Below are 14079 nucleotides of genomic sequence, written 5' to 3'. Positions count from 1 at the left end.
TTCGTCGGTCGGCCGAATTCCACGATAGTCCCGGTTGCAACAAAAACCGGGACTAAAGGGTAACGGGCATATTTGATCTTTAGTCCCGGTTGGTAACATCTTTAGTTCCGGTTCAAATGTTGTCAGGGCTTGTCAGACCCCCCCCGGGATCTTTAGTCCCGGTTGGTAACACCAACCGGGACTACAGTCTTCTTCCAATGTTGGTAACACCACCCCTTTATATATGTCTTCTTCCTCCTCCAGCCCGAGCAAGCTTCAAAATTTCTTCAAAAAAGAGGGGAGGTCATGCCAAAATTTATATTGAATTTACTTTGGTGATTATATACAAATAGGAGGTGCCTAAAAGGTTAGCAACTTCATCCTCTAATGTTTTTTTTGGTCATATTACATTTGGAGCTATGTTTTGCACACTTTTTTGTCTCAAAAATTTTGTTGTAAGTTGATGAGAGAGAAAATTTATGTGGGAAAAGAAAGAATATATAGAAATTTTGTTTATTTGCTAAATAAGGTTTTATAAAATAGTTGAGTAGGAAAATATAGTGAAAGTTAATCTTAAATAAAAGAAAACAAACTAAATTGAAAATTAAAAGAATTTAAAACTTAAAAAATAATAAATAAGAATTATTTGGTGGAATATTTTATAATTTTTGTATGAATAATAATATGTCATTATTGTATGACTGTTGAAAGAGTTTGTGATTATTTTATCATTATTGTATGACTGTCATTATTGTACGAATGATTATTTGTGTACGATTTTTTTTTCATTTCATGTAGATGGATCGGCAATGGATGTACGCTGACCGGCGGTCCGAAGAGTTTATTGACGGCGTGCATTATTTTTTGAGAGTGGCCGAAGCTAACAAGCAGAAGGGTTTTATTTGTTGTCCATGCAATAAGTGTAAAAATTAGAAGGAGTATTCTGCATCCAGGACTATTCATTTCCACTTGTTTGAGTCGGGGTTCATGCCAAGCTATAATTGTTGGACATCCCACGGAGAGCAAGGGGTTGAAATGGAAGAAGATGAAGTGGAAGACGACAATATTCCAGACTTTGCTCAGTACGCTGGATTTGAAGGAAATCAAACGGGCGAGGAGGACAGAGATGCTGATTATAACGACGTTGCGGATGATCTTGGTCAGATGTTGCAGGATGCCAAGGAGGACTGTGAAAGTGAAAAGGGGGCCCATAAATTGGACAAGATGTTAGAGGACCACAGAACGTCGTTGTACCCAGGTTGCGAGCAGGGGCACAAAAAGTTGGATACCACTCTGGAGTTCTTGCAATGGAAGGCAAAAAATGGTGTTAGTGACAAGGCATTTGGCGATTTATTGAAACTCGTCAAAAACATTCTTCCGGAGGGAAACAAATTGCCCGAGACAACGTACGAGGCTAAGAAGATAGTCTGCCCTCTAGGACTGGAAGTTCAGAAGATTCACGCATGTCTGAATGATTGTATCCTATATCACAGTGAGGAGTACGAGAACCTAGAAGCATGCCCTATTTGTAAAGCACTACGATACAAGATTAGACGAGATGATCCAGGTGAGGTTGACGGGCAGCTAACGAAGAAGAGAATTCCTGCTAAGGTGATGTGGTATTTCCCTATATTAACACGGCTAAGGCATTTGTTTAGGAACAAGGGGAATGCTAGAATGATGCGTTGGCACGCTGAAGAACGTCAACAGGACGGGATGCTGAGACACCCCGCAGATGGTTCGCAGTGGCGAAACATCGACAGAAAATTTAAAGGCTTTGGAAAGGACGCACGAAACATACGGTTTGGTTTAAGTACGGATGGCATGAATCCTTTTGGAGAGATGAGCAGCGGCCATAGCACTTGGCCCGTTACAATGTGTATCTACAACCTCCCCCCTTGGCTATGCATGAAGAGGAAGTACATAATGATGCCGATTATTATTCAAGGCCCCAAGCAACCTGGTAACGACATCGGTGTGTTCCTAATACCACTGGTCGAAGATCTTAAACTGTTGTGGAAGAAGGAAGGTGTCCCCGTGTGGGACGAGGACAAACAGGAGGAGTTTAACCTACGAGCGCTGCTGTTCGTAACCATCAACGATTGGCCTGCACTTAGCAACCTATCCGGGCAGTCCAACAAGGGGTACAAGGCTTGCACTCACTGTATGGATGAAACAGAAAGTACGTATCTTAAGCAGTGTAGGAAGGTTGTGTACATGGGTCATCGTCGATTCCTTGCAGCAAACCACTTACGGAAGAAAGGCAAGCACTTTGAACATACGGCGGACCACCGTATGAAGCCTAAACATCGCAGCGGGAAAACAGTGTTTGATATGGTTAAAGATCTTAAAGTAGTGTTTGGAAAGGGGCCTGGCAGCCAGCCTATAGAGAGCGAAGATGGTCACGCGACGATGTGGAAAAAAAACTCCATATTTTGGGAGTTACCCTATTGGGAATTCTTGGACTTCCGCCACGCAATCGACGTGATGCACCTCACTAAGAACCTTTGCGTAAACCTTCTTGGCTTCCTAGGTGTATATGGAAAGTCGAAAGATACACTGGAAGCACGTAATGATCTGAAGCATATGGAACAACGCGGCAACCTTCACCCGGAACCACAGGAGAAAGGCAGCCATTACTTGAGTCCAGCCAGCTACACTCTTAGCAAGGCAGAGAAGGAAAGTATGTTTCAATGCTTGGAGAGCATCAAGGTACCGTCTGGATACTCCACGAATATAAAGCGAATAATAAGCACGAAGGAGAAGAAGTTCACAAACCTAAAGTCTCATGACTGTCACGTGTTGATGACACAGCTGCTACCAGTTATAATAAGGGGTATCCTCCCAGACAATGTCCGGGCAACAATAACAAGGCTATGTTCTTTCATGAACGCAATTTCGCAGAAGGTCATTGATCCAGATAGGTTAGAAGCCCTTCAGAATGATGTGGTGCAATGTCTTGTCAGCTTTGAGTTGATATTTCCACCTTCATTTTTCAATATAATGACGCATCTGCTTTGTCACCTAGTGAAAGAGATCGGTATTCTCGGGCCTGTGTTCCTACACAACATGTTAACTTTCGAGAGGTACATGGGCGTTCTGAAGAAGTATGTTCGTAACCGTGCTCGTCCAGAGGCAAGCATCGCCAAGGGGTATGGAACAGAGGAGGTCATTGAATTCTGCGTAGAATTTATTGAAGACCTTCGCCCAATCGGGGTACCTGAATCACGCCATGAAGGGAGACTACGGGGAAAGGGGACTCTCGGAAGGAAAGCAATAATGACGGTAGACAACAATTTATTCCGTAAAGCCCATTTCACGGTTTTACAACAATCTTCATTGGTGGCTCCTTACATCGAGGAGCACTTGGCTCTAGTTCGCGCCAGAAACATCGGTAAGTCCGATGCATGGATTACACGGCATCACATTGATACTTTCCCCGCATGGCTGCGACAACATCTCATGGGTAACGAGACGATTAACTAGCAACTGGCCTTCCTGGCGAGGGGTCCATCTGGCTCGATCGCGACATTCCAGGGATATGAGATCAATGGGTACACATTCTACACAAGAGCCCAAGACATGAAGAGCACGAACCAGAACAGTGCTGTTCGTATCGATGCCATGGGACACGATGGTACAACTGGCACGTATTACGGTGCCATCGAGGAGATATGGGAACTTGACTATGGACCTCTCAAGGTCCCTCTGTTCTGGTGCCAATGGGTTAGGTTGACTGGTGGAGGCGTAACGATTGATGACAGTGGGATGACAACGGTTGACCTTAACAACGTTGGATACTCGGACGAACCTTTTGTCCTTGCCAATGATGTAACGCAAGTTTTTTACGTGAAGGACATGTCTAGCAAAGGAAAGAAGGGCAAAGGGCCTGACGAGCCGAAGCGCCACGTGGTTCTCCCAGGCAAAAGAAAAATCATCGGAGTAGAGGACAAGACTGACGAGGATTACGATCAGTTTGATGGGCAACCCCCTTTCACGGTGACGGTTGACCCTAGCATCCTCCTATCAAACGAAGACACCCCTTACTCACGTAGCGATCACAAGGAAGGAACAACAGTGAGGAGAAAGTACATGCGGACAACCGTCACCGCCGATCTATTGCCGTAATTGTTGTAAACTATTTTGGATGTATTGAATATGCTAGTTATATATGATTAATTACAATTTTTAACAATTTAATGTCATGCATATACGATTACTAGAATTTTTAAAAGTTTTAAATCATGCATGTGATATATAAATATGTTAGTTATAATTTTTAACAATTTAATATCATGCATATGTTAATTATATACGATTATTAGAATTTTTAAAAGTTTTAAATCATGCATGTGGGATTTACATATGTTAGTTACATATGATTAATTACAATTTTTAACAATTTAATATCATGCATATACTAATTATATACGATTATTAGAATTTTTAAAAGTTTTAAATCATGCATGTGGGATTTACATATGTTAGTTACAATTTTTAACAATTTAATATCATGCATATGCTAATTATATATGATTATTAGAATTTTTAAAAGTTTTAAATCATGCATGTGGGATTTACATATGTTAGTTACAATTTTTAACAATTTAATATCATGCATATGCTAATTATATATGATTATTAGAATTTTTAAAAGTTTTAAATCATGCATGTGGGATTTACATATGTTAATTAGAATTTTTAAAGCATTATTTACTATTTTAGAAACATATATGCAATGATATTCAATATTCAGTGCTATTAACTTTAGTCCCGGTTCTTAACCCTAACCGGGTTTAAAAAAGAATTTGGAAATAGCGGGAAAATATCTTTACTCCCGGTTGGTGAGAAGAACCGGGAGTAATCTTTAATCCCGGTTGTTGTTAGGAACCGGGAGTAAAGATATCTTTACTCCCGGTTCTTCTCACCAACCAGGAGTAAAGATCCGGGGGTATATATATTCCCGGTGCGCCCTCGTCTTCTCCACCAACACTTAGACATTTTTCCATCGAGATCGAGCATCGGCTTCTCCTTCGCCGCCACTGCCTAGGGCAACCCCGCGCCGACGCCGCCGTCGTCTCTCACCGTCGCCTGGCGGTCCTCGCCGCCTCCGCCGCAGACGCCGCCGCCGCGTCTCTTGGGTGAGAGCCCCCGCCCTCTCTCTCTATCTCGATGTAGCTCTCTGTCTCTCTCTCTCGACGCCGACGCCGGGCCCCCATGCCGCCGCCGTGGCCCGCCGCCGCCGCGCCCCCCCGCCGCCGGGCCCCCACGCCGCCGGACCCCCATGCCGCCGCCGTGGCCCGCCGCCGGACCCCCATGCCGCCGGACCCCCATGCCGCCGCCGCCGCGCCCCTACGCCGCCGGGCCCCCACGCCGCCGGACCCCCACGCCGCCACGCCGCCGCCGCCCCCACGCCGCCGGGCCGGCCCACGGCGCCGGACCGCGCTCCCACCGCCGCGAGACGCCGCCGCCGCGAACGAACGCTTAACGAACGCGAAACGAACGTGACCAAACGCGAACGAACGTGAACGAATGTGAGCGAACACTTAACGAACGCGAACGAACCGTTAAAGAAACGTGAACGAACGTGAACGAACGCGAACGAACGTGACCGAAACGTGAACGAACGTGAGTGTTAGTGAACGAACTCGAACGAACGTGAACGAATGCGAGCGAACGCTTAACGAACGCGAATGAAACGTTAAAGAAACGTGAACGAACGCGAAGGAAACGTGAACGAACGTGAACGAACGCGAATGAACGTGACCGAAACGTGAACGAACGTGAGTGTTAGTGAACGAACTCGAACGAACGTGAATGAAACGCGAACGAACGTGATTGAAACGTTAACGAACGTGAATGCACTTGAACTAAAAGTGTGAGAACGAACGCGAGCGAAATGTGTATGAACGAGATAATTAAACTATTGTTGAACTTAGCATATATATATATAATTATATATACTTGGAAACGTGAAATACATTATATGTTCCTTTGCATTTAGACTAATACATTTTTTTTGCATGTTGCAGAGAAGACGTCGTTGTCGTCGTCCCTCAAGCCGAAGTGGTAGCTAGCCCTCGAAGGAATTCACGCAGGCAAGTGATGTAAAGATCTGATTGTTAGGGATATAATATAAGATTGTTAGATTTCTAATATAATATTATTACATTATTAGAGTTGGCATATGTGAGTGTTAGAGATTATTAGATTATTAGACTTAGCATATTTGAGTGTTAGAGATAGTTAGAGATTTAATATAAGATTATTAGAGGTTTAATATACGAAACTTAATTAGACTTAGCATATGTGAGTGTTAGAGATTTAATATATGATTATTAGAGATGTAATATTCGAAACATATTTGATTGTTAGAGATTTAATATAAGATTATTAGAGATGTAATATTCGAAACTTAATTAGACTTAGCATATATGATTATCTACCGTACAAATACACGACACTTAGACTTAGCATATATGATTATTTGAGTTTTAATACAAGATTAGTAGAGTGTTAATATTACGCTTAGCAAATATTTCTTCTATGAACAGATGGCTGATCGCGATGAGGAACAGATACTGTACGATACAATCGCATCGGGAAGCAGCCAGTACTGGAACGAAGAAGAGGAGAACGAGGATCCAAACCAGTACTTGAACGAGGAGGGGAACGCGGAGAGGGATGCAGAGGGGAATGAGGAGGGGAACGTGGAGAGGGATGCGGAGGGGAACGAGGAGGAGGCTAGTGGAAGTCATCCCTCCGCTGGACAGAAGAGGGCACGCGGACAACGAGGTGCCGCGAAGAAGATAGAGGGTCGGCACATCATAACTGAGGTGGACGCAGACGGCCGACCTAGTGCCCCGGCACAAACAGCCAAGAATTTTGTACGCCACAGCGGTTGGGTTGTGAGGGATAACGTGCCTGTCAGCAAGGTGTACTGGCGCAGAACAAGTGCACGCGGGGATGATGACAGCTTTGTCCCGGAATCAGAGAAAGAGATGCTGTGGACCACAATGCTCGAGACGTTCACGCTCCCTTCGGGTATAGAGAACATAGTGAAACAGTGGACTCTTAAGAAAATGGCAGAACAGTTCCAGACCTTCAAGGGAGATCTGTACCGGAAATACATCCTGAAGGGGCAGACACCGAACTTCGACGTATTCCCGAAGCTAAGGGATCACTGGGACGAGTTTGTTGCTTACAAGACAGGTCAACAAGGGCAGGCGATGATGGAAAGAAACAAAGAAAATGCCGCCAAGAAGAAGTACCATCACCACTTGGGGTCAGGCGGCTATAGCGTCGCGATGCCGAAGTGGAAGGAGATGGAGGCAAGCTTGCTTGAGAGGGGTATCGAACCGGCCACCGCTAAGTGGCCTGATCGATCGAAGTTCTGGTACTATGCTCACGGTGGAACGCTCAGCCCAGTTGATGGCTCCTTGGTCTTCAGCGATCAGATACGCGAGGCTGCGAATCGACTAACGGACGCAGTGGAAGCCTCTTCTCAGGGCACGTTCCGACCCGACAGAGAGAAGGACGAGCTGTCACTCGCCCTACAGACTCCCGAGCATCCAGGACGAACACGAGGGAAAGGCGTAATTCCCTGGAAGATGGGATTCAAGGAGGACATCCACACGTATAGGAGTCGGATGAGGAGCAAGAGAGATACCGAGGCGAAGATTGCAGATCTTGAGTACAGGGTATCGAGCTACGAGCTCAGCATGCAAGAGGAGGTGGCCCGAAAGGTGGATGAACGCATGGCAGCACATCGGTCACACGATCCCCAGCCGTACATACCTCCTCCAATGGTCAGCCCATCAGGCAATCGTAGCAGCTGCGCCTCAACGGGGCAGGTAGTATCACATAGCATGGACGCCATGCAAACCCAGGACGAAACCACCTGCCCCGTTGATGAGATCACGCATCGGACACCATGTGAGCTGCATATTCCCTTCAAGAACTTATTAATCAAGGTATGCTCGATGTAATATATGATTTTTGACTCGTACGTTCCGCAAGTTGCTGCTTAGGTTGATTACTAATAGATAACCTCTCATCACGTGAAGGTGGCGTCGGGAATGGCCATCCCAACGGACATTTCAGGGACTTACCACTGCAGGCCGATTCCAGCAGGATACTCGAGGGTCGAAGTTGAGCTGGTGGAAGCCGTGTACGAGGACCTCGAGTTGGACTATCCAGGAGGAGACGGTGAGACGCATCTACGAGACACAAGCCACGCCATTATACTATGGCGCAAGCGGTACATCATCCTCCCTGGGCGACAAGCGGCGTCTCGTGCACCATCTCCTCCGGCTCCGCCGTCTCCTCCTGCACCATCTCCTCCGGCTCCTCCGCCACCTCCTCCTGCACCATCTCCGGTGCACCATCTCCTCCGGCTCCTCCGCCACCTCCTCCTGCACCATCTCCTCCGGCTCCTCCGCCACCTCCTCCTGCACCATCTCCTCCGGCTCCTCCGGCTCCTCCGCCTCCTCCTCCACCGTGTCCGCTTGCACCTCCCAAGACAAGGTCTCGCCAAGCTCCACCTCCTGCCAGCACAAGGGCAACGAAGAAGGCCAAAGTTGAGACCACCAAAAACAAGGAGCCGCCGTACGGTTGCAGTCAAGAGGAGCTTGACACTTATGTGGCAGGAGAAGTGAAGAGGCAACTCAAGCCTCGGAGTCCTGAAAAGAAGATACCTATTGACCCGAGCGTGAAGAATTTCTTCAAGGGAATGTCCATCGCAAACAAGGAGGCCTTAAAGCTATCGGACTATGACCGAACACTTAGGAAAGCCTATTACAAGAAGTCCAAACTAGTTCCTCAGCTTGGAGAACAACCACACCAAGTGACCGGCGAAGACTTTGGCATAACGGATTTCATTTCGGACACCGGTCTAACCATGGCTCAGTTGGTTGGAGGCGCACCAATCCCGAAGGCGGAAGTGGCATACAAGTTTGAACTCGGTAAACCGCTTGTCAGGCCTGAGCAGCTGCAGTCCCTACCGACACAAATGTACAAATTCCATGAACGGTACATGGAAATGAGCGCCAATGGTAGAGAGATATTTGGAGCGAGGATCAGAAACCCCGACTTCTTGCAAGGAGAAGATGTTCTATGGATCCATTTCAACGATGTCTTCGATCTGTACCATCGGGACGCCCTCGACGTCTCTCTTCTGAGCGCATGGATTTTGTAAGTATCTTTGAGTTCGATTTGTTTCGTTCAATAATTAGCTCCTGGCATATATGTAAGCAATAATAATTTCCTTTCATTGTTGTAGAATGGAGATTCAAAGGGCCCGACGGCGGAGGGTTTACAATACTGGGTTCATCGACCCTCGGAAAATCAACACCGAAATGCTCGACAAGTACGAGAAAGACACAGAGGACAATCTCGTCCATCTCCTAACGCAGCAGCATTACAAGACGTTCATACTATTGCCGTACAACACAGAGTGAGTTTTTATTGTCGTTCGAACAAATTTCATTCCCATACATATCACATGTACATTATGATATTTATCTCATCTCACGCATATTCCAGATTCCACTGGGTCCTGTTCTTTTTCGACTTGGACGCATGCAGAGTCACTGTATACGACTCAATGAATAAAGAGGAGAAGGTTTTTGACAAGGTCTTCCAACTGATAGACATGTAATACAATGCCATCTATTCCAAAGTCGCGGGACTCTGTTGCTATTATGTTGATCTCGGGTAATATTTAATTAATCATAGCTTGCAACTACACATGTAGGGCTTGGGATCGGTTCCGTCAATTGGTCCGCGGGACTTGGAAAGAAAAACTTGGACGGAGGTTTCATTTTCCAGTGAGTACATGCATGATCCAAAATTATATTGAATTGAATCTCTAGTTACAGTTAATATAAAGAGTATATTAAATCTCTCATCGTTTCTCATGTAGTGTGCAAAGCAGGACAAGGGAACTAACTTATGCGGCTACTACGTATGCGAGTTTGCCCACTGCCTATCAAACCAAATATACACCACACGAGAGCTCGATGTACGTATACATAAACCATTTAAAATTTCATTGCGTATCGATTTGTTAAGTTGTTTATTAATTTCATATATTGATATGTCATTATTTTTCGAATGATAGCATATTCACATGAGGGAAAAACTCCCACACAAGGATTTTATCATGGCTGTTCAAGAACAACTGATGGGGTTCATCAACGAAGAAGTCCTTAATCCCGATGGTGAATTCTACTACGACGGATCGACAATTCGTAACGTCGGTCCTTCCTCTTCTGACGTAACGCAGGCGTCGAAGTCGTAGCTATAGCTAGCGAGCAAATGAATTGTACTATACATGCATGTATATATATATATATATTTATATATGTACGTACATTTACTTTAGTGTTAATATATATTTTGGTAACATATATGTGCATAAAATGTTAAGTGCTTTAAATTATAAATATGTGTGTAATATATGTATTTATACATATATACATACTTATATATATATATATATATACATATATATATATATACATATATATATATATATATATATATATATATATATATATATATACATATATACATATATATATATATATATATACATATATATATATATATATATATATAATCAACCATGCAGCAAACAGGGCCATGCAAATAAAAAAAAATGGTACATAGATCTTTAGTCCCGGTTGGTAACACCAACCGGGACTAAAGATGGATCAGCCGGCCACGTGGCTGACCGATCTTTAGTCCCGGTTCGTGTTACTAACCGGGACTAAAAATCGATCTTTAGTCCCGGTTATTTCACCCGGGACTAAAGATCTCTATCTTTAGTTCCGGATTTGTAGTCCCGGTTGGACAACCGGGACTAAAGGGGGGTTACGAACCGGGACTACAAACGATTTCTCCACCAGTGTAAATACATGATTTTACTAGGCTAATTGGATTCATGCCATCGTAATTTTACCAATTTAGAAAAATGCCATTACAATTTACGATATCGGTTTGGTGCTATTAAAATTTTATAAAATTGAAACCATGCCACTCCATCATCTTCTCCATGACGGGCATGCCGGCGCAGATGTAGCCTGCAATGATGTCCATTGCGGAAGCTGCTGTCGCACTCGTTGCCAAGGTGGAGGAGACACGCGTGCCGTCGCCGACGAGGCCCGAGGAAGCCGTCACACTCGTTGGCAATTGCTCGACACTCGTTACTGTTTCATGAAGGGTGAAGGATGCGAACTGTAGGGTGGATAGATATATTAATTGTTTGATTGTACTCGTGTCAAAAAAAAAATGTTTGATTGTACTTTTGGGAGGTTCATCTGGCTGAACATTACCTCCATCAGCCACATAGACATAAAAACCCTTTATTATCTTTCTCTCTATATTTTTTTCTGAATGAAGAAATATTACCATAGTCAGAGATAAGAATGGCATGAAAATAGGGAAGCAATTCTGTCAAGATAGGCCTTCATCAAATGAACAATATGAAATTCACATACCATGTCCTTTCTCCCAGTACTACATCTGCAAATGATGTTCCATGCATGCAAAGATAAAAAATAGCTGATGGCCTTGCCACCGGCCGGCATGAAATAATATCGATGCTATTACCAACACTAAAAATAAGGAGGACATAAATTTTGAAGCATCAATCAGCACTCAGCAGCCCACTGATTTGTGTTCTTCTTCGGCGTTCCTGCATGCAATGTCGTCAAGCAACAGGCAGTAGCAGTGACATCTCACGATCGTTCCCATCAGGCCGATCGAACCGCGCTACCCCGCTCCCATCGCTTTCCTGCGATTCGGCAGCCGTCGTTCGTGGCGATGCGCACGATCTCACTGTTATGGGAGCTGCATTGCCAAGCTTGGCCATCTTTCCTGCGTTTCTTGGGCGGTTGAGGAGCAGATCGACAGATTCTTGGTGCACGGATCGATCCCAGATCCTACCTCGCCGGCGGTGGCCGCAATGGAAGCATGGCCGTGATGTGGAGAGATGTACTCCCTCTGTCCTCAAAAACATGAATCTAGAACTGGATGTGACACATTCTAGCACTAAGATGCGTCATATCTAGTACTAGTACTGGGTTGGTTTTTTATGGGACGGAGAGAGTAGCTGGAAGGGGCTAGGAAGATTTATGCAGTGGGAGTCGGAGTAAGTGCCAAGCTTCTTTCAGTTCTTGAATGTGATCTGAATAGCTAGGTTGCATGGTTTATGGTGACATGATCTTTTGTTATGCAGCAGCACCACCACCGCCATGCCTATGCCACCTCTCCCCGTCCGCCGCCGCCATGGCCACCATCGCGATTCACCGCCGCCTCCTCATCCACCCCCTACTACTCGAGCACGAAACGGCGGGGAGAGGCGCTGTTGCGTCGGCGCCAGCGACCTGCATGCGGCGGCCGCGGAGGGGGCAATGGTTGGGGCGGCGGTGGGGTTGGCGATTGATTATTGTCGGAGGAGGAGGGGAGAGAAGCGGCAGTGCGGCGGTCAGGGATCAGAAGGGTGAGGGGAAGCTGGGGAGGGGGATGGGTGGGAAGTGTGTGGAAAGGAACTCAACGGAAAGCGGTTTGGGAGTTTGCGCGCGGGGGGCGGTGGATCCACCGCCGGCGGTGGTCATCGGAGAGGAGGAAGAAGCCAGATCTAAAACGGTAACATTTGTGATGTCCTAATGTTTCAACTAATGTTTTCTTAATGTTCTTGGGGTTGGGACGGGTACTTTGATATTGTTTCATTTTTTGTTTCTTTTTTTTTTCATATCCATGGATGTTTCATTAGTGAAGAACAAAATGTTTCAATCTTTGGTCTTTGTTTCACTATTTTAATATATTAAAACATTTTTTTATGTTAGTGTTGAAACATTTCTTTAGGCCTGGTTTAGTTCCCAAAATTTTTTCCCAAAACATCGTATCAAATCTTTGGACATATGCATGGAGCATTACATATAGATTTAAAAAACTAATAGCACAGTTAGGGGGGAAAATCGCGAGACGAATCTGAAAGTGTCAATTAGGCCTAGGGGGGGTGAATAGACTAATTCAAAAATCAATCTAAAAGCGGAAGCAGTAATTTTCGGATATTTCCGAAATTTTCGGATATATCCGAAAATTTTCGGAGACAGCACAACTAGCAAAGTGAATCCCAGATCTAGTCGCCTACAACAATGATATGCTAGCACAAACAGTAACTAGACCTATGGCGGCTCAAACAAGCAAAGCTAGTGGAGAGGGAGAAAGTAAAGTCACCGAAGATGAAGCTCACAAGGTTGTTCCCGAAGTTCGAATCCTTGAGGGGATTCTACTCTCCGTTGAGGAGCTCACTAAGAGCCGGGTCTTAGCTAACCCTTTCCTCAAGAGGTTGCACTAAGCACTCCTCCTTCCACTAAGGGTATGTAGACCCCCGTTTTTATAACAGGAATCAATCGTGTAAACAGTACCATTTCCCTGGATCAAGTAGTCTGGTACACACGAATTCATAGCTGAAATACCAAGTGCACATACATGAGTGTCTAATATAAATTATTACATCATAAGCCCGCAGGCGTAGTCTTAAATCATCGGACCGAGCGGTCCGAAATACATCCAAAAGCAGAAATAGATAAGGCAGCGGAATTCAGGCAGCGGCATGCCATTGCCACAGGCAACGACCGTACTAAGACCTACTGAGCGTCATCGTCTTCATCTCCCTCCTGGTTGTAGGCATAGGGATCCTCCGAGGCTTCATCTCCCGCTTATGATTAATTTTATATTTGCAAGGGTGAGTACCAACCGTACTCAGCAAGCCACCACAGCAATGATGCACATGACAGAGGAATTCAAAGGATGGCTATGGTTCTTTTGCGCAAAGCAAGTTTTGTAATTCTTTTCATAAGCCTAAGACCTAGCATAGATGTCGCGTCCCAAAACGGCTCTAAAATACATCCTCGAAATTGTGCATAGAATAAGTAAAATCCATGTGAAAGCCTCCAACAATTAAAATGTGCAAAGCTAAAAGTCAAATAAGGCTTGGAGGATTTTTGTATATTTCCTAAAAGCCTAAAATGCGTAAATAAATTTTAGTGGAATTTTCAGAGCACAAATAATAATTAAGAAGAAATAAAC

At 44.9% G+C, this 14079-nt stretch overlaps 1 pseudogene; it reads left to right on the top strand.

The window, feature by feature from the left end:
- Nucleotides 1–792: 792 nt before the first annotated feature.
- LOC107281748 (uncharacterized) lies at nt 793–4086 on the top strand (annotated as a pseudogene).
- The last annotated feature ends 9993 nt before the right edge of the window (nt 4087–14079 follow it).

This window comes from Oryza sativa, chromosome 7 (assembly GCF_034140825.1).
Source record: "Oryza sativa Japonica Group chromosome 7, ASM3414082v1".
Taxonomy (NCBI): Eukaryota; Viridiplantae; Streptophyta; class Magnoliopsida; order Poales; family Poaceae; genus Oryza; species Oryza sativa.
The sequence above is the reverse complement of the archived record's forward strand: the minus strand, read 5'-3'. Positions and strand labels throughout refer to the sequence as shown.